Source organism: Balaenoptera ricei, chromosome 16 (genome assembly GCF_028023285.1).
Source record: "Balaenoptera ricei isolate mBalRic1 chromosome 16, mBalRic1.hap2, whole genome shotgun sequence".
NCBI lineage: Eukaryota > Metazoa > Chordata > Mammalia > Artiodactyla > Balaenopteridae > Balaenoptera > Balaenoptera ricei.
In genome coordinates, this window is record NC_082654.1 from 35,035,197 (window position 1) to 35,058,989 (window position 23,793).

At 43.1% G+C, this 23,793-nt stretch overlaps 1 pseudogene; it reads right to left on the bottom strand.

Annotated features, from left to right (window-relative positions):
• Positions 1-1,137: 1,137 nt before the first annotated feature.
• On the bottom strand, positions 1,138-12,887 carry LOC132350416 (serine/threonine-protein kinase MARK2-like; annotated as a pseudogene).
• Positions 12,888-23,793: the final 10,906 nt, after the last annotated feature.

Below are 23,793 nucleotides of genomic sequence, written 5' to 3' on the forward strand. Positions count from 1 at the left end.
GCCCGCACAGCGGCTGGTCCTGCTTTGACCGCACCTGCAGCTGCTCGCGTGGAGCGCCGCCTGCCCCCGCACCCCCGCACCCTCTCCTGTCTCCGCACCCTCTCCTGCTGCCGCATCCTCTCCTGCCCCTGCACCCTCTCCTGCCCCCGCACCCTCTCCTGCCCCCGCACCCTCTCCTGCCCCCGCACCCTCTCCTGCCCCCGCATCCTCTCCTGTCTCCGCATCCTCTCCTGCTGCCGCATCCTCTCCTGTCCCCCGCACCCTCTCCTGCCCCCGCACCCTCTCCTGCCCCCGCACCCTCTCCTGCCCCCGCATCCTCTCCTGCCTCCGCATCCTCTCCTGTCCCCCGCACCCTCTCCTGCCCCCGCATCCTCTCCTGTCTCCGCATCATCTCCTCCCGCTCCACGGAGCTCGTGGTCTCCATCGTTCATCTCAAGTGTAGTGAGCGCGGCTCACTGTTTTATCACTGCCTCGGCTGCTCACCACGTGAGGAAGGAGTGTCTTCCCTCTGTCTTTGCTTTCAGGTTCATTCAGGTTCCTCTGGCAAACCTCGATTTCTTCCTGTCGATTTGGACTTGAACTTCCTGAAGAAGCTCCCAGTGGCCCCCTGCCGATCGTGGCTTTTGCCGCTGGCGGAGGCTGGGGTCTCACCTCAGGGCAGAATGTCTGGGTCTGGCACCTGTCGGGCTGCCCCTGTGGGCGGAGCTCCCTTTGGACAGACCCGGGGCTCCACTCCCTACTGACCTTGCAGGTAGACGGGTGGACTCGGGCACAGGCTGGGGGCTGTGCTGGCCTTGGGCTCCTCACAGGTACTCTCCGTGGGGCGGGGCCGGAGGCCGGCGTGGGCTGCACTTGGATTCCTGGTGCAGGCGGGGCCGGGTTAGACTGTGGCAGAAGCCGAAGCCAAGGGGACCCCGGACCCTCACGGTTAGGCTGCCTTGGCCGTTCTGCACGGAGGCCTGGCCGAGGCTGGCTCTCTCCCAACGCGGGGGGTTCCTGCTCTGATTTGTGCCGGTGGAGAGGGCGCTGGGCGGTGGGCGGCAGCGGCGGTCTTCTTCCCCTGCCGGCTCGCTGGCTGCGCTGTGGCCCTCCGCCCTGTGCCCTGATCCTCCTGCACATCTGCGTTCCTCCTCGGAGTGTTCTCAGAGCAGCAGTTAGAGGTGGGAATGTGCTGCTTGCAGCTGGCGGGGGCCCTGTGCCGTTCCTGGGGGCGGGGGAAGGAGTGCTGCTGTTAGATCCGCTGAAGGCTGAGGCTTCAGGGTGACCCGGTAGCCCTCTGGCTCAGATCTCTTATAACCCAGGAGCAGATACTGGAACATTACCTTGTCTTTCCAGCCTATCAGTGAGTCCTGGATCTCTGTCTCCACGTGTAACCATGGACGCCATGAATTCAGTCTGCCTGGGGTCCTGGTAGTCAGCGAGTGGCTCCATGTAGAGCTTTAGTTCCTCATAGCCATGACCCACAGTAATCCACGGATCCTTCATGATTTGTTCTTACTTCTTACTGAGAATCAGAGATTTCTTAAACAGATTTTCATTCCATAAACATGCAGAAGAGAATATAATATATTCTGTTCTAGTACCCCTCTGGCAGCTCCTTGAAGTTCTGTCCATCAAAAGGCAGGAATCCATCGGCCAGTGTAGACAGGATGACTTCCTGTGGTTCTTCCCTGGAAGAGTTCCGGGCAGCATGAGGGGGACCACCCCAGAAGGTGTCCAGCTTGTTGTAAAAGGTGCATTTGTTGCTGAAGCCAAAGTCTGATGTTCGTGTTCACATGCAAGAGCAGGTTTTCTGCCTTTAAGTCTCTGTGGACAGTACCCTCCTGGTGGACTCTGCTTTCAGCTGCTTTGCTTTCCTACTGCCATGAGCCACGAGGTGCTCAGACACCTCTCCTCCACTAGCATCCTCCTGACAAGTGGAGAGTTTCCTCAGCCTCCGTCACTTCAAATACTTCACTATGTTGGGATGATCCAAGCCTTCATGATTCCTGCTTTGCGGGACAGTCTCCAGAGGCTGGAGGAGTTCCGCTGAGTCTCATCAACGATCTTCACGGCTCTCGCTTTCCCAGCCAGGATGTGCTGGCCAACTTCACCGTAGCCCAGTCTCCCTTGCCGACGGTCTCGAGGGTCTGGAGGAGGCCATGTGAATCTGGTTCTCTCCTCAGCAGAGACGGATCAGAGGCCCCACAGCACGCTGGACTCACTGTTGCGCTTGGAGTCGAGGCGTCCTAAGGTCGGCTTACATCTGGGAAGAGCTGGTGAGAAGCTTGGTCCAAATCAAAAGAAAATCAGTTCAAAGTTCACCCCATGAACTGGTCTTTATGACTGAATCAAAACACAATGCCAGACAAAATTAAAAAGAAACAAAAGCAAATACTAACAAACTAAATTTAAAAAGAAAAAATTGAGGGAAAAGAAAAATGATAAAAGTAAAATTAAAGAATAAAGAAAAGAAGTGAGGAAAAAATAAGATAGGGGGAAAAAAATAAACCCCAACAACTAAAATAGACCAAAATGCCAAGGAGGAAACAAGCTGACTTTCGTCAAAGTCCCTCAGGTCACTGAAAAGCAGCTTACTGAGCCAGAAGGACTAATAAACTAGTCCTAACCGGGAGCTTATTTGGTTCTTGGAATTCTAAAACAATAGCTCCTTATGAGGTCATAGGAAGAAACAGACCTATCAACAAAGTTGGGGATAACCACAGTGATTTTCTCACTTTTTGATCTCAAGTGAGACCCATTACTCTTAAAAAAAAATTAGGGACTTCCCTGATGGTCAAGTGGTTAAGACTCTGCACTTCCACTGCATGGGACACAGGTTCGATCCCTGGTCAGGGAAGTTCCACATGCCGCGAGCGGAGCAGCCAAAAACAAAAAAAAAAAATTGAGGACCCCAAAGGGCTTTTTGTTTATATGGGTTATGCCTATCAATATCTTGTTAGAAATTAAAACCTGTAGGATGCTTCAGTGCCTTTTCATTTCTAGTTTGAAAAGCTGTAATTTTGGCTTTTTAAGAGCTCGTAATGTCTACACTTAAAATATTCAATTCCTTTTTCTTTAAACTCAAATTGATTGCTCTCAAAATGATGCCACAGCTTAACTGGCATCATGATACTGTGTGAAAATGTTCTGTTGCATAAGACAGAATAAGGTACATTATTAACATCTATTACGGGAAGACAGTTCTCAGATTTTATTTACAGTTTCCCCCAGTTCTTAGTAGATTCCTCCCTTCCACGAGCCAGAGAACTCACTGTGTCAGTTTCAGCAGCTTTAAATGTAGAGGTTGCTGTTGTGAGTTGAGAAAGCATGACATCTACTCTTTTTAAACCAGCAATCCACTGTGTTCTGTTCCCTTCTTATTCACCATGAGATGCGGGTAGGGGTGGCTGGGTGTCATCACCGATAGTTAAGAGGAGGGAACCAAGACACCCCTGCATGACTTTTTATAGATGTTTCATTAACTATACTGTAGATACTGAAAAGGGCACAGATCATCAGTGTGCTGCTTGGTGGCTGCTTGCAAATTGAATTCACGTACTTAACCAGCATGCAGATCGAGGTCCATACAAAGTACATACAATGCTTTAAATTATTCAAAATATTATTTATTTTGTATATTTAGTGCCTGTTGTCTGTCGCTCCCATTTGAGTATCAACTCTGTGCAAGTGGGTTTTTTGTCTGTTCTTTGCTGTAACTTCATCACCTAAAACTGTTACTGGCATGTAGTAGGCTTGAATAAATGTTTGTTGAATGAATGAATGAATGAATGAAAGAATGAAGTTGGCAACATGAATCTAATGGCCCAAGGAGTATGTCAACATAGTCAAATCTGTTTATTTTCCAGCTCTAAAACTTAAGGTAACTTTCTGAGCTTCAATTTTCTTATCAGTAAAATAGGACTAAATAACACCAATTTTCCAGGGTTGTTGTGAGAATTAGACAAAATACGTGTACAATGTCTGACATCTAGCACATGCTCAGTATAGCTATCTTTATTTATCATTGTAACTGCCTTTATAAGGCATAAGCAGATGGAAGGTATGTAGTAAAGAACTTGGCCCTGCCCAGATTGGTCTGACCTTTGTCCCTGGTTCCTGGGAGATATCCTTTAAACCCCTGGAATTTCCCAGGTGATGGGAGTGTCTTTGTTATTCATGTTGGGCCCCTTAGCTCACACCTGATAGTTTATGCTAATGAGGTGACTCGGTCTGCTCAGGCCAGGTGATATCAGCCTCACCTCCAGGGGGTGGAGTGGGGCTGGAGTCTAAGTTCAATCCTATGGACAATAAATCAATCACTCATGCTTATGGAATGAAGCCCCCATAAAACCTCTAGACACTGAAGCTTGGGTGAACTTCCCAGGTTGACCACACTCCATGCTTATTGCCATACATCAATATCAACATCTGGAGGGTCATACGTTCTGAGGACAATCAAAGCTTTGCATTTGGGAACCTCCCATTCTCTACCCTTTGTATCTCTTCTTCTGGCTAATTTTGATCTGTATCCTTTCCCTGAAATAAACCGTAACTGTGAGTATAACAGCTTTCAGTGAATTCTGTGATTCCTTTTAGCGAATCTGTCCAACCCAAGGGTGGTTTTGGAAACCTGAACTTGCAAGGGAGGCAGGACCCCTGTGTTCTGGTCCAGGCTCAGTAGCTGGCTGTGTCAACTGGCAAGAGGCACTTGGCCTCACTGCCTCAGTTTGCTCATCTGTGAAACGAGGAGGATAAGCCAAATGGTCTCTTGGCTCCTGTAGCCTTATTGTAAAATGAAGTTCTTTTCTTCTCAGGGAGCATTTGTCTCTGCCTGTTCCTCACGTGCAAACACACAAACAGATGTGTGCAGAAGCCAGTCAAGGGAGAGGCCACAACCCCATCATGTTAGGTGAGGGTGACAAAAGACCCCTTTCCAGGACTTCCCTGGTGGTCCAGTGGTTAAGACTCTGCGCTTCCACTGCGGGGGACACGGGTTTGATCCCTGGTTGGGGAACTAAGATCGTGCCTGGCGTGCGGCCAAAAAAAAAAAGATCCCTTTCCTGGAGTAGTTGAGCTGACTTGATGAATTCATGACTTGTTCTTTCTTCCCTGTTCCCTGGAGAGAGTCAGCCGTGTTTGCTTCCAGGGTTGACGAATGCCTGCAGATGCTCGGACAGCAGGGCCATCGTGACTGCGCAGAAGGGCGCTCTGCTTTCTTCAAGTTCCTCCTGAGGCCCTGCACGGGGGCTCTCACCACACCAACCCTCTCCACCCACCCCTTATCCTTCTCATCCTTTCCTCCTTATCTCCTTCCCATCCTCCATGTCCCACTTAAAGACTGGAGGGAAGAGGGGCACCTAGGGTTTCCCTGTGGTTCCCCCACTACTCCAAGCCCCACATGTTATAATCAATCCTTGAGCACTTGAGCCTATTCACAATGCATGTCATTTCATCCTCACAGCCCTGAGAGAGAGGGATTATTATTGTCCTTTTGCAGATGAGGAGCCCAAGGCCAGAGTGGTTAAGTAACTTGCCCAAACACACTCAGACAAGCAAGTAGGTTTGAATCCAAGTCTGGCAGATCCCAAAGTCTTAATGATTCTGTCATTCTCTGGCCCTCTCTGACAGTGGGGTGGCAGATTTGAAATTGGGGCTGGGATGGTACAGTAGATTGATTGTGGTCCTAATTTGTCTCCCCTCCCTGGAGCCACACATTTGATAATATCCTCCCATCCTGACTCTGGGTTTGACCTCACCACTTGCTCTCACCAGTGGAGTGTGGCAGAAATGGCAGGTATGTCCATTCCAAGCCTAGGCCTTCAGAGGCTTTGCATACTTATGTCCTGTCTCTCTGGGGCCTCTACCACCACCTACGAGAGGATAACAGAGCACATGGGTGGCAGCCCAGGTGTCTCATTCTGGGCCACCCTAGACCAGCCTACAGACCTGCCCAAACATGGGAGATAGATAGATAGCCCAGCGATGATCAATGGATCCCACAGCTGATAGCAGCTGCGTAAATGAACGTGGTCAAGACCCAAGGAACCACCGAAATCACCTGTAGACTTGTAGGACGTGATAAATTCTCATTGTTTAAATTTGAGTTTGGGGGTGATTTGTTATGCTGCAATAAATGAAACATGAGGAAAACCTGGTCACAAGGTTCATCAGTTCCTTAGAGCAATTAGAAAGAACTTCTAAAGTCCTTAGTTCCTGTGATTTCTTCACTGGGCCCTTAATACTCTCCTTCCTCGAATTACTTTACACCATCTCTCCCTCAACTCCAAAGTAACCCAGTCCCCACTGGCCTTATGTTCTAGACCTCTGTCTACTGTTTCTCAACCTGCATGTCCTTCCTGCTCCACAGGCAGCTCCTCTCAGGAGCTCATGGTGCTTCCTTCTTTTTAAGGCTGAATAATATTCCACTGTATGTATACACCACACCTTCTTTATTCATCTGTCGGTTGACACTTAGGACACGTCTCCATACCCTGGCTATTGTGAAGAGTGCTGCAATGAACACAGGAGGGCAGAAATCTCTTTAAGATTCCACAGATGAACCTGTGGACATTATGCTAAGTGAAATAAGCCAGTCACAGAAGGACAGATACTGAATGATTCCACTTACATAAGGGACCTAAAATAGTCAAGCTCCTAGAAGCAGAGACTAGAACAGTGGTTACCAGGGGCTGGGGAGAGGGGAAATGGGGAGTTTTTCAATCGGTATAGTTTCACTTACGCAAGATGCATTAGTTCTGGAGATCTGCTGTATGGCACAGAGCCTGTATTATGCACTTAAAAATTTCTTAAGTGGTTAATCTCATGTAATCCCACAAAAACCAAACCAAACCAAACCCAACCAAAGGAATATAAGGAAGCTTTCAGAGGTGATGACTATGTTACCTTAATTTTGGTGATGGTTTTGCAGGTGTACGTATGTGTTCAAACTCATCAAATTGTATATATTACATATGCACAATTTTTACATATATCAAATACACCTCAGTAAAGCTGTTTTTTAAAATAAGCATCAGCAGCTCATGGTACAGGTGGAGCTAGTCCTTTTCAGCACAGCTGTATGCTGTGGGCTTTGATTAAATTGGCCTGTTGGTTCAGAGGAAACTGGTGAAGCCAGTTTTGCTTTCTTTTCTTTATGGGGGGGGGGTGGGGCGCGGAGGACAAGGGCACTGCTGTAGAGAGTACTGGAGCTCGGGGAGCAGAAGCTAAGGAAGAAAGGTAAGCCCTGCTGTCATTCTTGGCCCTCGAGCCTGTGCTCTGTTTCTACATCCTGCTTCTGGAGACCTGCTGGAGGTAAGCGCAGCCCTGAGGGCCCTAAAAGTAGCTGGTGGCATAGGCTTCTGGAAGCTCAATTCCCAAATCCAGCTCCTCCCTGTACTTTCCGTCTCTCCCATCCTTTCTGGGTCAAGGAATCACCATTGCCTCAGGGTGCACCCCGGCCACAGGCTCTAGAATCGCCAAACCCTTTTCTTCAGAGGGCTTTGAGCGGGAGCAGAAAGTATCTCACGTTTTAATAGTATCTCTCTGGTTGCTGGTCTGCAAGGGAGAAAAGGCAGAAGCAGTGACACCAGTCAGGAGGTAAAAAATGATGGAGACTTAGACTGTGGCTTGAGCCGGGTGGGTGCCAGCGGTGTGAGACGTGGTCGGATCCTGGATGTATTTAAAGGGTAGAGCCAGCAGGATTTGTTGATGGATTATACCTGCGGAGTGAAAGAAAAAGGCTTTTCCTAAGCATAACATCCTCTAGATCCATCCATGTTGCCACAAATGGCAAAATTTCATTCTTTTTTATGGCTGAGTAATATTCTGTTGAACATACACACCACATCTTTATCCATTCATCTACTGATGGGCACTAAGGTTGCTTCCATATCTTGGCTATTGTAAATAATCCTGCAACAAACATTGGGGTGTATATATCTTTTCAAAATAGTGTTTTCATTTTCTTCGGATAAATACCCAGGAGTGGAATTCAAAACAACAAAACAAAACAAAAAACCCCCGAAATGAACAAACAGAACAGAAACAGGCTCAGAGATACAGAGAACAAACTGATGATTGCCGGAGGGGAGGGGGTGGGGGAGAAGAGTGAAACAGGTGAAGGGGATTAAGAGGTTCAGACTATTGGTTATAAAATAAATAAGTCACAGGGATGTAATGTACAGCACCGGGTATATAGTCAGTATTTTATAATAACTTGGTATGGTGTGTAATCCATAAAAATATTGAATCACTATGTTGTACCACCTGAAACTAATATAATATTGTAAGTTGACTATATTTCATTTTTTAAAAAAGGCTTCAAGATTTTGGGGCTGAGCAACTGGAATTGCAGAGATTAACAGAGGTTGGGATGAGTGGGGGCAGGTAAAGAGCTCAGGATACTATATATATATATACACACACACACACATGCATACACACATACACACCAATGCACAGCAGAGTTCATCATTCCTATTTTGCAGATGACAGGAAATGGGCTCAGAGAGGTTAAGTGATTTGCTGCCCAGGGGCACAGTGCAGAAAAGCCAGGACTCAAACCCAGTGTGTCTAACTCCGAAGCCCGTGCTTCCCAGCAGACATGAAGCTGCCTCCTGAAACCTATATCCCCTTGCTGGGCCTGATTCTGTAAATGTGCCTAATGTGAGCCTGGGCCTCCTTATCTGACTGGGGACGTTCAATGCTGACACTCAGTGCACTGGTTTTGAGAATCGCCTGCAGTGAAAGCAGGACACAGGAAGTGCCAAGATGACCCACATTCTCAGCTTGAGGATATTGTGATGTATTATGAATGGATCCTTTTGAAGTATGGTTTTAACACCTAGTTAAATAATAATTCATTCTCTGATATGAGACATTTTGACTGATAGACTCTAATGGAATAATATTACTAGTGAATTGGAACATTCCATTAAATATGACATTGCATCCTTTTCTGTCGTCTCCAGCTTTCTCCTTCAGGGGAGGGGGTGGTGATGGGGAAACCTGAATTTCTATGGAAAGCAGAGGTTCCTGAGCCCCTTGCATGCGTTTTTTGGTGTCATTAATAAGCCAGTCTTATTGGGAACAGGAGGAGAAACAGAATCTTGTTTCAGGATTTTCACTCACTTATTAAGACCTGATCCTCAGTAGGGAAGTAAGCACTCAAGGCTCTGGTTTCTGGGCTGGGTCAGACCTCTGTGGAAATTCTGGTTTAACTGCTTATTAGCCAAGGGGCCTGTTACAGATAAAGTGACCCTTTAGAAAACCTTTCCTTTGCCATTTCTGCTTTGACCCATGAGTTATTTACAACTGTGTTAATTTCCAAATATTTGTGGAATTCCTAAATTTCCTACTGTCTTTTATTTCTGATTTAATTCCATTGTGGTCAGAAAACGTACTTCATATGATTTCAGTCCTTTCCTATTTATTGAGACTTGCTTTTTCATCCTGTTATTTTTATCCTGGAGAATGTTCTAAGTGTGCTTGAAAAGAATGTATATTCTGCTGTCACTGGGTGGAGTGTTCTATAATTGTCAGTCAGATCTAACTGGAAGGTGCTGTATATCCTTCCTGAGCTCCTCTCCGGTTGTTCTAGTTCTCATTTCAATTCTGTCAGCTTTTTCTTCACATAGTTTGAGTCTCTATTATTAGGAGCACATACAATTATAATTGTTATATCTTCTTGATGTCATGACCGTTTTATTATTATGACATGTCCCTGTTTGTTTCTAGTCTTAAAGTCCATTTTGTCTGATATTAATATAGCCACTCCAGCTCTCTTTTGGATACTGTTTGCATAGTTCCATCCTTTAACTTTCAATTAATTGTGTCTTTGAATCTGAAGTGTGTCTCTTATATGCAGCATATAGTTGGAGCTTGCTTTTTTAATCCAATCTGACAATTTCTGCCTTTTGATTGGAGTATTTAGTATTCAATGTAATTATTAATAAGATTGGATTTAAAATCAGCCACTTTACTATTTGTTTTCTGTATCTATTATGCCTTGCTCATTTACTGACTTCTTTTGTGTTAAACAAACATTGTTATTGTATTATTCTAATTCTTCTGATTTTTTTCTATTGATTTTAAACTCTGCTTCTTTGGATTATTTTCTCAGTGGTTGCTGTAGGACAGTGGTTCTCAGCTAGGGGCGATGCCCCCCGCCTCCAGCCATGTGGATAGGGTATATTTAGAGACCTTTTTATTGGCCATAGCTGGGAGTAGGGGTGTGCTACTAGGAGGAGGCAGGGATGCTGCTGAACACCCTAGAAGGCAAAGGGCAGCCCACCACAGCAGTTCCCGACCCAAAGTATCAGTAGTGCCAAGGACTGCAATACACAGCTTAATGTGTCACAGTCTACGCCAGATTAATACTGACTTGATTCTGGTAAAACACAGAAACTTTGTTCCAGTAAAGCTCCATTTCCTCTCCCTCTTTTGTGCTATTGCCATACATGTATGTTAGGAATCCAACAATACAGTGTTAGAATTTGTATGCATTTTTGTGTTTCTTGAATAGTTTTATTGAGATATAATTTATGTCCCATGAAGTTCACATGTTCAAAGTGTCAAATCAGTGGTTTCTATTCTGCAGTCATATTTTATAAGAAATTAAGAGAACTGAGAAGCCTTTATATTTATGTACTCTTTTTAATTTGCCCATATATTTAAAATCTTGGGTGCACTTCATTTCTTCTTGTGAATTCAAGTTGCCATCTGTGTCATTTCCTGTCCACCTGAAGGATTTCCTTTAGTATTTCTTAAAAGGTAGGTCTGCTAGCAACAAATTCTCTCAGATTTTGTCTATTTGGAAAGTCTTTCTTTTGTCTTCATTTTTAAAGGATGGTTTTCTGACTCTATAATTATTTGTTGACTTCTTTTTTAGTTCTCTATCCCACTTCACTGCCTTTTGGACTCATTTCTGATGATGAGTCATTAATTGTACTGTGGATTCTCTGTACACATGAGAGATTTTTCTCTTGCTGCTTTCAACCTTTTCTCTTTGTTTTGGCTTTTAGCAATTCAACTATGATGTGTCTAGGTATGGATTCTTTGTGTTTGTGTTATTTGGGGTTTGTTGAGCTTTTCATGAAATTTGAAACATTTTTGGCTATTATTTCTTCAGTTTGTTATATCTCTCTCTCATCTCCTTCTAGGACTCTCATTACATGTAAGCTGGTTTGCTTGGTGTTGTTCCACAGGTCTTAGAGGCTCCATTCATTTTTCTTCATTCTTTTTAATTTTTCCCCCTTTGTTCATCAGATTGGATAATTTTTACTGAACTGTCTATCTTCAGGCTCACTGATTCTTCCTTCCGCCCTCTCAAATCCACTGTTGAGCCTATCCAGTGGATGAAATTTTTCATTTTGGTTGTTTTCAACTCTGGAGTTTCCATTTGTTTTGTTTTAGTCTAGTTGATATTTTCTTTTGAGGTTCTCGATTTACTGAATTATTGTCATATTTTCCTTTAGTTTTTTAAAAGGTTTCCTTTAATTATTTTGGCATATTTAAAATAGTTGCTTTAAGGGAACAGTCTTCAGCGCTTTCTGAAAGACTGTCTCCCAGGTTATAATCTTCAGGATGGCTCAAATAAAATTTTCCATTTCTTTCTTCAAAAAAAAAAACAAACAAACAAACAAAAAAACTCAGTTGCTTTGAAATCTTTTTCTGCTGAAATCAACATCTGGGCTCATTCAGAGTCTGTTTCAATAGAGTTTTCCTTTGTGTGGACCACACTTTCCTGTTTCTTTGTATGTCTCATAGTTTTTTGTCAAAAGCTGAAGAAAATTCAATATAATATATTCTATAGCACCTAGAGATTCTGATTTATTTTCCTGAGGGCTTCTTCTAGTTTGTTTCTTTGTTTTGTTCTGTTTTGGTTTGGTTTTAGTAACTTGCCTGGACTTAATCTGCAGAATCTGTCTTCCCCACAGTGTATAGCAGCTGATGTCTCTGCTCAGTATTTTCATGCTTATTTTTAGCCTGACTTCCTAAGGGAACCCATGTGTCAACATAGCTTAGTAGTTAGCCATTGATTCGGGCAGAGGTTGTATTTAAACACCTCGAGCCCATAACATTCTCACCCTTCCCTGATGGGTCTGTGTGTGGGGTGAGGAGGGCATTCCCAAGTCTGCTGTGGCTTTCACTTTTCCCTGGGCCCTCTCATGTCTCCCTGAACGTGTGTATAGTTTTCCAGTCAGCTGGAGACATGTGGAGAGCTTACTAAGGCCTTCTATCGCCCTATCACTCCCAGAGCCTTCCTATAGAACTAATCCACCACCCATCCCACCTGGGACCACAGTCCCAGGTCAGCCAACCTGCAGGCTTTCTATGTTCCTTTTCTACTGGGCTTGCTGCTTTCCTGACAATGCTATTGAGCATGGACTTTTCACTCTCCATTCCAAATCAAGTTTGCCCCTACTTGCAGCCAAGCTGGTTTTCAATTTTTGTCCTGCTCTAGTAAATCAGCTGCACCTACCAAGCTGGGTGGTGGGATGGAAGCTGTCCTGGCCAAGAAGGCTGCAGACTCCTATTGTTCTTACACAAAGTTCCAGCAAATTCGTTAGAAATAAACATCTCTCAATTTGTTATTTGCATTTCATTGATCTACAGAGCCTTGAAATGGTTTGATTTTGATAATTTTGTTCGATTTCTTCCTTGTGTTTGGTGAGAGAATACTTACCTACCTCTTCATATTGTCATAGCTGGAAGTCTCATTTCTGCACATTTTAAAGATTTTAATACCTGTGATCAAACTTCTCTCAAAAAAGGCTTCACGTGCCCCAGCTAGATTCAAAAGCACAGGGAGACAGACCTGTACATTTTATATATTGGTCCTAGTTATCCAGACCTTGCCTAACACTAAAGGGGGCTTCTTACCTGGTTTTAGTAATAAAACCCATGCTCCTTAATGGCAGAATTGTTATACATTTGGTGTTTTTCAAAGCATTCATGGAACATAAGTGGAAATCGGAAAGTGACCTGAAGAATTTCAAATAATCATAAATAAATGAATATCTTTTGCTTCTTTCTTTGCTTCTCTTTCTTGGACTGTTGCCCTTCAGTTTCCATGGGAATATATGTTTGGGAAGAAATATAATCACATCGGTTTATGTTCTTAGCTTGGAGAGATAGGGAAGTTAGGTAGAGGACTGAGGATCGTTTTTTTTTTAAAATAAATTTATTTATTTTTGTCTGCATTGGGTCTTCGTTGCTGGGCGCGGGCTTTCTCTAGTTGCGTGGAGCGGGGGCTACTCTTCGTTGCGGTACGCGGGCTTCTCGTTGTGGTGGCTTCTCTTGTTGCGGAGCACAGGCTCTAGGCGTGCGGGCCTCAGTAGTTGCATCACGCAGGCTCAGTAGTTATGGCTCGCGAGCTCTAGAGCGCAGGCTCAGTAGTTGTGGCGCACGGGCTTAGTTGCTCCGCGGCCTGTGGGATCTTCCCGGACCAGGGCTCGAACCCGTGTCCCCTGCATTGGCAGGTGGATTCTTAACCACTGCACCACCAAGGAAGTCCCGGGACTGATGATCTTGAAAAGGGGATATCTGGCCCTAGTTAGCTTTGGTGAAATGAATCCAGGTTTCTCAAGACAAACAGATTTTGGTAGTTTAATGATATCTTAAAGATAAGACATTGCAGGACATGATCTTTTTTTTAAACCTCAAACAATATAAAAAACAATTATATCCTCAAAAATCTTTCTCCCAACTGTCAGGTTCCCAGTTCCCCAACCCAGTGGCAACCACTATCACCAATTGTTTGTATTTTCCTCAAGACGTATTCTATGTAGATTCAAGAGTGTTTGTGTGTGTGTGTGAGAGAGAGAATGTGAGAATGTGTGACAGACTCCTTTTTACACAAAAGGTAACTTCTTTTTCACTCAATAATATATTCTGGAGATTATTCCATATCAGTACTAATGAGCTCTGTTTTATTTTTTAGGCTTGTTAATTTTGAATTTTGAAATAATTTCAGGCTTAAAAATAAAACTGTATAAGTAATACAAGAATTCCTGTATAACCTTTCTACAGCTTCCCCAAATGTTAACATCTATAACCACAAGACAATTATCAAAACCAGGAAATTAGTACTGACATAATACTACTTGTAATCTCCTTACCTTATTCAAGTGTCTCCGATTGTCTTACTAATGATCTTTTTCTGGCCCAGGATCAAATCCAGGACCCTGTATTTAGTTTTCATGTCTCCTTAATTTTCTCCTGTCTTGGAGAGTTTCTCAGTTTCGTTTTTGTTTTTTGGTTTTGTCTTTTATGACCTTGACACTTTTGAAGAGTGTCCAGTAATTTATAGAATGTCTCTCAATTGGGGTTTATAAGATGTTTCATTATGGTTAAATTCAGGTTATGCATTTTTAACAGAACACCACGGAAGTGATGTGTGTCCTTCTCCTTGCAGCATATCAAGAGGCATACGATGCTGATATGTTGCATTACTAGTGACGTTAACTTCGAATGGTTAGTTAAGGAGGTGTCTGCCGTATTTCTCCACTGTAAAGTTACTATTTTCCCCTTTGCAATTAATAAGTATCTTGGGAGAGCTTTGAGACTATGTTAACACCTGTTTCTATCATACATTTGCCCATGAATTTTGGTATCCATCAATGATCCTTGCTTGCAATAATTATAACTGTGTTATTTGCCAAGTGGTGGTTTTCTATTTCAATCCTTCCTTGAATTTTTATTTAATTGGAATTCTACTCTAAGGAGGAGCCTCATTTTCCTACATGTTAAAGTTTATTCAACTATTTATATCATCAGGACTTATAGATATTTATTTTACTGAGGGCAATAATCCACCATCATCATTACTTTGTTGCTCAAACTATATCAGATTTGGCCATTGGGAACTTCTTCAAGTAGCCTCCTGACTCTCATTCTTTGTTCTAATAATTCTGAATAATAATTCGAATAACTTTAACTTACCCTTGATTCTTCCTAAAGCAGTTTCACAATTATGTCATATGATCCTTGTCAGATGAGGCTTTTATTATTTCTGCAAAAGATGGAATTCATTGCTTGCCTGACCAAGCCTCGTCAAGGAGAGATCTGCACCCACCCACTCCCAACCACGGTCAGGGGCCAGAGATGGATATTTTACTCAAAGAGCCAACTGAAAGGCCAGCTAATAGTTTACAACTTATCCTTGCCCTGGCAGATGTGAGATGATCAATCCAATGTCATCTCTTGGAGTGGACTTTAAGAGATAGAAGGGGTCATATTCATTTGTTGGGCACTCAAAGTGGAAAGGGGAATGGGGGAACGCAGTGAGAAGCAGAACCCCTCCAAGAGACACACCCACACTGCCCCCAAGAGAGGCAGACAGCAAATGTTCCCACAAAGTCCTGCCTGATGAATAAGAGTTTGTTTGTATAAGGATTACAATTTAAGTATAAATTAGAACAATTTAAATCAGGGAACCTAATTACCTCTCCTTACCACAAAAAGAAATGAAATCAGTTAAAAGTTAAAAAGAAATTATTGTTTCCAGACCTGTGTAGTATATGGAGCAGAAAGGAAAAATGGAATAATAACTTTACATATTATTATAAAACCTAAGAATAAAAAGGAAGTAGCCCATTCACCACATACTGGATTTAATAAGAAAAGGCAAGAATAAAGCAAGTAATACTTTGATACACCCTGAGCTAAATGTTTAAATAATATACATGTGTTTTTTATAATAAAAGTTTTCTATTAAAAAAAAAAGCCCTGCCTGCTGTACCTCGCTTCTTGTGCTTGGCTTTTGAGTCACCTCTCTCTCTTCCCACTCAGTATCTGCACAGACATATTTCACCTGGGTTGTCTTGAGTCAACTTTGATTTCTTGTACCCAGGAGACCATGGACTAGAACAAACCCGATTTTAAAGTGGAAATCCAGGCATCTTGTCCTTAATTCTGTAGCTGGTTGGCTAGAGAACTAGAAACTGAGTCCCTGGCTGCTGCTCTGTTCTCACTAAATCTCCGAAACCTCAAGGCAGGTATTTTAGAGGATCCTTTTAAAGTTCTGATTGTGTTCCTCTAACCTAGAGTGGAATGAGGAAACATGAAAGGGATGTTTGCCCACGCTCACCTGAGGAATTTTCCTTGACTAAGTCTCATCATAAATGTTCTTCTTTTCCAAAGGACAACCAAGGATAGTGTTGATTATCCAGGGTCAGAGAGAAAAAGTTGGCTTTAAAGATTTGATAGGTCCAAAATAATTCTATACTGGTGATCTGGCCAGAGAAATATTTTGATTTTTATTATTTCCAAAGCTTGTCTCCCTAAATAGGATCAAAGTCGATGGAACTTGGTCGCCGCCAGCCAGCCCTGATGCTTGTGGGACAGGGGTAGGCTGCAGTAAAGTACATCTTAAATGTCCCAGGGTGTGGCATAGCTCCAATTCACCCTTCCCAACTTCCCCCATAGGATCAAGGAACATCATTACAAAACGAAACAGGCAAAAAAGAGATGACAGTAGCAAGTCATGGGCCCAAGGGTGTTCTGAACCCTTAACAATCATCACCAGCTCCATCCATCCTAAGGAAAAAGTTCAGACTATGAAAATCTCCTTGATCTTGGGCTGGAATGGGCCTAATAAATCAGACCTCCCTAAACCATGCTGGCAGGTTTTGCCCAGGACCTATTTCCCCAGAGGCACTGTTATGTCCCCAGAGAGGTTAAGCAGTTTGTCCAAGGGACCCAACTAGTAAGTGGCGGTGCTGGGACTGGACCTCCAAAGCCTTAAACGTGACCTTAACTGTTACCCTGTATTTATTGTATGGGAAGCAGCCAGGGTGCTACCAAAGCAACCTCCCTTCATTTAGGTAGCTGGGTGGTGATAGCACTTTCTTTTCAATCTTTTTCCTATACGTATACTTATTTCATAGTTTTTATAGATATTTGTGTACATACACATATTGTAGCCTACTTATTCACTTAACACCATACCATTAACATTTTCCCATATCAAAACTTTTCATAAACACTCTTTCTAATGGCCATATCATAACATCCCCCTAGAGGATGCTCTCTCCTCCTTGATTCACATCCTTTCTCTATGACTCAGAGTATTTCTCTGTTAGCACTTGGATAACTTTTTCCACTGTTTTATTGTGAAATATATAGAAAAGTTCAAATAACACCAATGTATAGTTTCACAAATAATCCAAGGTGAGCTCCCTTATGACTACTTACCAGACCAAGAGACGAAAACCAGTCCCCAGAGCCCACTCTGTGCTTCCTCCCTGCTCCAGACTTTCAGCTAAAATATTTTAAAAGTTCAGTGTAATATGATGTTCATGATCTAATGACTTTGCACCACATTAGAGGAGCAACCTTTGTCCAAAAGGGACAGATCCTTTTCTTGGGCTTTGCAAATAACTCAGAGGCATCAGACTCTCCAGAATCTGTTAAAAATTGCACATCTCTTGACAGTCATTTAAATACCACAGCTTTGCCCTAATATTCTTTTGCTCAGAGTTACTGACTTTCAAGCCATTTCTAATGACCATTCCCAGATGCCTAGATCTGCTTGTCCTGCAATCTGATCTAGCATCTCTGTCCCTAAAAATAGTTTCCTTTTATGTTTTACCCTGGTTTTTCAGATCTCCCCAGTGGTCTTTCATCAGATCCTCTCCTCCTGTCTAATTACCTGTGTCCTGGAATCTCTGTCAAGCAACTCTCCCTTCTTCAGTAATGCAAACGTTAACTCACTTCAACGTCCACTAATTAGACCTTTTTTCCTGCCCCAGCCAGACAGGAATACTCTCAAAACCACATGGAAGGGATACAGGCATTTTTGTCATGCTTCCCTACTCCCATATGTAGCACCTACTTGGAGAAATGATACTCTGGAGTTATACCATTGGGGGTTATTCCCTTCAGTCCTGAAAACCTTTTGATCTTTCAGTATTTTTTATTATGGGTTTAAAATTCCTGGGGGTGTAAACATCATACATGTCCCCCACCCCACAGTGACATTGGAGGGAGCAAACATTGAGCTCAGTGTGCTGATGGAGTGGTGCATACTGCCCCAGATCCTCAGGACAAGCATTGTAAATGTCAGACAAAAAGCCAAGTGAGGGACTTCCCTGGTGGTGCAGTGGTTAAGAATCCACTTGCCAATGCAGGGGACCCGGGTTCGATCCCTGGTCCGGGAAGATTCCACATGCCGTGGAGCAACTAAGCCCGTGAGCCACAACTACTGAGCCTGCACTCTAGAGCCTGCGAGCCACAACTACTGAGCCCACGTGCCACAACTACTGAAGCCCCCATGCCTAAAGCCTGTGCTCCGCAACAAGAGAAGCCACTGCATTGAGAAGCACACGCACCCCAACGAAGAGTAGCCCCCTCTCGCCACAACTAGAGAAAGCCCGCACGCAGCAACGAAGACCCAACACAGCCAAAAATAAATAAATAAATAAATAAATAAATAAAATAAATTAAAAAAAAAAAGCTGAGTGAGATCAACCATGGAGACCATGTAGCATAAACCAAAGATATGGGGAACAGAGTAAAAATAACAAGGTTTTTGAGATAGAAAATGAAAACAAAATCTGTGAACACTTTGGTGACACAACCTAGGATACCTCTTCTGGAGGTGTATCAACATTGGTCCCCTCTGGTCCCCTGAGCCCACCCATTCTTTTGACTCTCCTTCAGTCAAGTGATTTTCAAGCCATGGTTGTTTGAAGTTTAATTCTCCTAGAGTCCATTCCTAGTAACTGATTATTTGGACACATCGTCCAAATTGGAGTCATTCTTATGTCTCCCTGGCAACTTTTCAGCTTCTTTTCCTTGTTCTCACTCTGGCCCCAGCTCTTCTCTTCCGTACTGCCTCTTCTCTTGTTTGGTTCAGAATTCATAGGAGAGAATTCTTAGGAGATGTGTAAGAGTCACCAGAGTCCTAAGAAATGTTAGTCAGATTTGGTTACAAGTAACAGAAACCCAATTCAAACTGGCTTAAGCAATAAAGGGAATGTATTAGCCCTGAAAAGTCCAGGGGAATTTCAGACTTCAGAGCCACTTGATTCAGAGGCTCAAACAGGGTCATTTGGACCTGGTCTCCATCCCTCAGCTCTACCTGCCTTTGAGTTGGCTCTGAGGGTGAATTTCTAGAAGATTGGGGAATAAAGGCTAACAGGAAAAAAAGCAACAGGGTGCCTACTACATAGGCTTAGGAGCAATAAGCAGATCCTAGCAGAGCGATTTCTAAGCTGTCATCCATGGAATGACTGTCAGATTCATCTGGTCTCTGGTTGTTATTGTTGTTGTTGTTGTTAAATGCAGAGACCTACTGAGTCAAAGTATCTGGGGGTGGGGCTTTGCAATCAGTACATTTATCTACCTTCCCCATTGACTCAGATTTGCAGCCAGGTTGTGAATTACTGCTGCAACTTGTAGCTATGGTTCAGGACCAAGGATAGCGGTCCATGTGCCCTGCTTTGACCACAGACATTCGTGGGCTTGCTATGCTCATGCAAGACAGCCCTGGGCAGAAAGAGGGGCAGGGTTTCAGGAGGGGTGTGGGAAAGTCTCCAAAGAGGCCTCTCACATAGAAGCCCCTTGTCAAGGCAACGCCAGGTGAAGGAATGTGAAGCTGCCCTTCTTTGGCATTCCAGTGCTCACATCTTGCTTTTTTGGTACCAGAGCCTCTGTGCTGGCAAAGCCAGATGCTTCCTTTGTCCTTTGGCACCTGGATCCAAGGACTTACAAAACTTTAATCTTTATTATTCCCTTTAATATAGCAATAAATCTATAGTGGGTTCCTGTGAAAGAGGCACCACTGAGAAGAAGGAGTGCAGCTGCTGTCTTAACATTCCATCTTTGTCCAAAAAGTTATGTAAGAGGAGGGAAAAGGTTTTTAACATTCATTGGCTTAAAAAGATCAGTGATGTTACAGCAGAGCCCTCTCTCAGATCTCCCAGATGTCATCAGCTCCAAGAAATCTGATCTAGAGTGAAAAACCCTGTCCTGCTGCTGCCAACAGGAACTGTCTGTCCACATGTCCTGAGGATGGATAGGAGGAGGCAGTCTGATGCAGACCAGGCTGTGCTGGAATCCCAGGGATGCCTTTTATGGCTCTCCTAGAGTCCATTCCTCTTCCTTCTCTGAGCAGCTCCCCAGATTTCCTGTTGAGGAATCACCTCTTCCCCATGGGGAAGTTGATCAGAGATTAGGTGTTTTTTAGGGGCTCTGCCCACTGATTCCCAAATTGTAGCATGCACAGATATGGGGAATCTCTTGAAATGTAGATCCGGATTTGGGAAGTCCAGGGTGGGGCCTGAAATTCTGCATTTCTAACAAGTTCCCGGGTGATGCCAAAGCTGCTGGCCTGCGCGCCCATTCTCAAGCATTTGGCCATCAGATGCTTCCAGATTCTGGAATCGAAATCTGAGTGTTGAAAAGCTTGGACTTACTTCCTGCCTCTGCCTCATGTCACCTGCGAGATCCTGCCTGTTTCTTGTTCAGGCTCTCCAGCCACCCCTCCCACCCTATGAGCTCCCAGCACCCCTGCTTAAAAATCCCCTTCACTTCGGTCAGCCTTGGTTTCTGAGAGATGCAAACCAGAAACCCTAAATGACATGGTCTCTGAGCCTCAGTTTCCTAAGCTATAGAAGAGGGACACTAATCCCTAGTGGGAAGGTATTCACGATATTAAGGTGACCAAGATGTAGGACACACCCTGAGATGCTGCTAGTACCCATGAGGTCCTGAGAGGAAGCCCCGCTAGGAACCCTCACGGCTCTGCCCTCTCTCCAGCCACTGCTTAGGTCCAGGTAGCAGTTAGGATGAAAGAACAAAGGAAGCTATTAAAACTTTCAGCTAAGAGATTGATTTTTCTAATTACCAGTTAATGTCTTCTCTTCTGGGCCTCAAGAGACCTGTTCATTCTTATTTAAAATACAAATCGTTCAGATTTTCTCGTGTAACTAGCTTAATGTAAAATTCTTCACATCCTAAAATACACTTTCATTAACTGACTTGTCAGGTAGAATAAGTATCTTTAAGTGGTAATGATATAATTTTTCTTAACTACTAATTACTAATTAACTACTAATTACTACTTTCTCAATTCTGTTTTTTGCTTTCTTGAGAATGATGATAATTATAATAATAGGGACCATTTATTAATCTTATTGTTAATGATAAACATTAAGAACCAATATTTAATGAGTACTTAGGTGTACCAAGCAATGAGATAAGCATTGTGTATAGTCTGTGTCATTTAATTCTTGCAGTATACTCTATTATAGAGTGTTATAATTCTCATTTTACGCTGGGGAAATTGAGGCACAAAGAGTCTGGTAACTTGCACAAGTTACAAAGTGGTGGAATTGGAATTGGTATCAATCCAGGCAGTTTAACTCCAGAGTCCATCCTGGTGACCACTATACTAGACTTGAGAAATGCTTGTACAAATGTGTAAAAAGGAAACAACCAAAATGGATTGGGTAAATAGGACTGATATATCCAATACCACTGAACACTATGCAACTATTAAACAGCCAAGACAGAGCTACGTGAATAGACATGGAAAAAAGCCCAAGATATATTTTTTGTGAAAAATAGTATGTTACAGAATAGGTTTATTGTGTTAAAAAAAAAAAAAAAGCCATATAGATGTCTTAGTATCTATGTAGAAAAAAGTCTGTAAAGGAAGATATACACCAAACTAATTCTAAGAATTAGGATGTGGAAGGGAGAAAATTCTCACTTTAAATTTTGATATGCATCTTTATCAATTGAAGTTTTTACAACAGGTACATAATATTTAGGAAATTAAGAAAACAGAAAAGTTTTGCTCTATAGGAAAAAAAAAACCCAAAAAACTCTTTGAAGAATATATTCCAAACTGTTGTCATTTCTGGGGGCTAGGGAGTAGGTTGACTTTTATTTGCTATGTTACGTATATCTGCAATGTTAACATTTTTACAAAAGGAATGTATTAATTTTATAGGGTGAAAACCACAATAAACGTACATTTTACAAATGGTATTTTGCCTTGGTAAGGAGACGAGAAATTCATAGCATCTTGTCTTGAGAATCTTTTTTTTTTTTTTTTAACATCTTTATTGGAGTATAATTGCTGTACAATGGTGTGTTAGTTTCTGCTTTATAACAAAGTGAATCAGCTATACATATACATACATCCCCATATCTCCTCCCTCTTGCATCTCCCTCCCACCCTCCCTATCCCACCCCTCTAGGCGGTCACAAAGCACTGAGCTGATCTCCCTGTGCTATGCAGCTGCTTCCCACTAGCTATCTATTTTACATTTGGTAGTGCATATAAGTCCATGCCACTCTCTCCATCCCAGCTTACCCTTTCCCCTCCCCATGTCCTCCGTCTTGAGAATCTTAACTGCATTTTTTCCTGTAACACAATTCCTTCTTCTCAGTATTAGTGTTATTTAAAAGGTGATATTCCATTTGCTAAAAACCACCCTACAGTTGAGATGAACTGTGCTGGGTTTGTGGGGACTGGCTTCTTCTTCAATGGGAATCTTTCACTGGGGCCTGGACTTCAAAACCCAACAATCAAAACAAAAGGAAACAAAATCCCCTAAGGCTGAAATATGTTTTTTTCCCAGTTTATACATAATTAGTGGTACCCAAGGAATGCTCAGCAAAATATAGTTATCAATCCCAAAGACTTCTGTGAGTTAGTTTTAAAAAAGATGATGGAGGGCTTCCCTGGTGGCGCAGTGGTTGAGAATCTGCCTGCCGGTGCAGGAGACACGGGTTCGAGCCCTGCTCTGGGAAGATCCCACATGCCGTGGAGCAACTAGGCCCGTGAGCCACAATTGCTGAGCCTGCGCATCTGGAGCCTGTGCTCCATAACAAGAGAGGCCGCGATGGTGAGAGGCCCGCGCACTGCGATGAAGAGTGGCCCCCACTTGCCGCAGCTGGAGAAGGCCCTTGCGCAGAAACGAAGATCCAACACAGCCATAAATAAATAAATAAATAAATATTAAAAAAAAAAGAAAAAGATGATGGAAATATCAAAAACGGATAGACACTAGTTACATGTGGGAAATGGGATTGAGGATATGCTTTGTTGACCTAAAACAAATAGACTGCAGGTTATTTCTCCAGCAAAAATGGGTTTATTCAAGATCAGGACAGAACTGTATTTCGGGGTCTGCAACCAAGGTGAGCCAAGTGCAAGTCCCCTCACAGCAAGAGAAACAGAAACTTTTATAGAGAAGAAAGGAAGTCCAGAGGGTTAGAGTAAAGAAAGAGTGAATGGCTTTTTATTGGCTGAGTTGTTACCAGGAAACAAGAGGAGCCTTTCTTCTTCCTGTTGGGCTCTGCTGTCATCCAGACCATGAGAGCTCACCCTTCTGGTCTCCCAACTCTATTTTATTTGAGGTTTCTGTTTATTAATTTTTTTTTTTTATTTTTTTATACAGATTCTGTATCAATTGAAGTTTTTACAACAAGCACATGATATTTAGGAAATTAGGAAGGAAATGGGGTAGGGCAGACTTTAACTTCTTATTTTGTACTTTTATGTTTGACTCTCTATAAATTATAGCATACAATACTGTTATAATAATTTATTTTTATAAAAGAGAGATGATAGATTTATATTGTGAATGTGGTGTTTTTTGAATGTGTAGTATTTGGGGGATTTTCTTAGACCATTTCTAAACTGACAACGTGAAGTGTTTTCTGATAAAAACTACATGGAACTTGGACTTCCCTCGTGGTGCAGTGGCCAATGCAGGGGACATGGGTTCGAGCTCTGGCCCAGGAAGATCCCACAGGCCACGGAGCAACTAAGCCCGTGCGCCACAACTAATG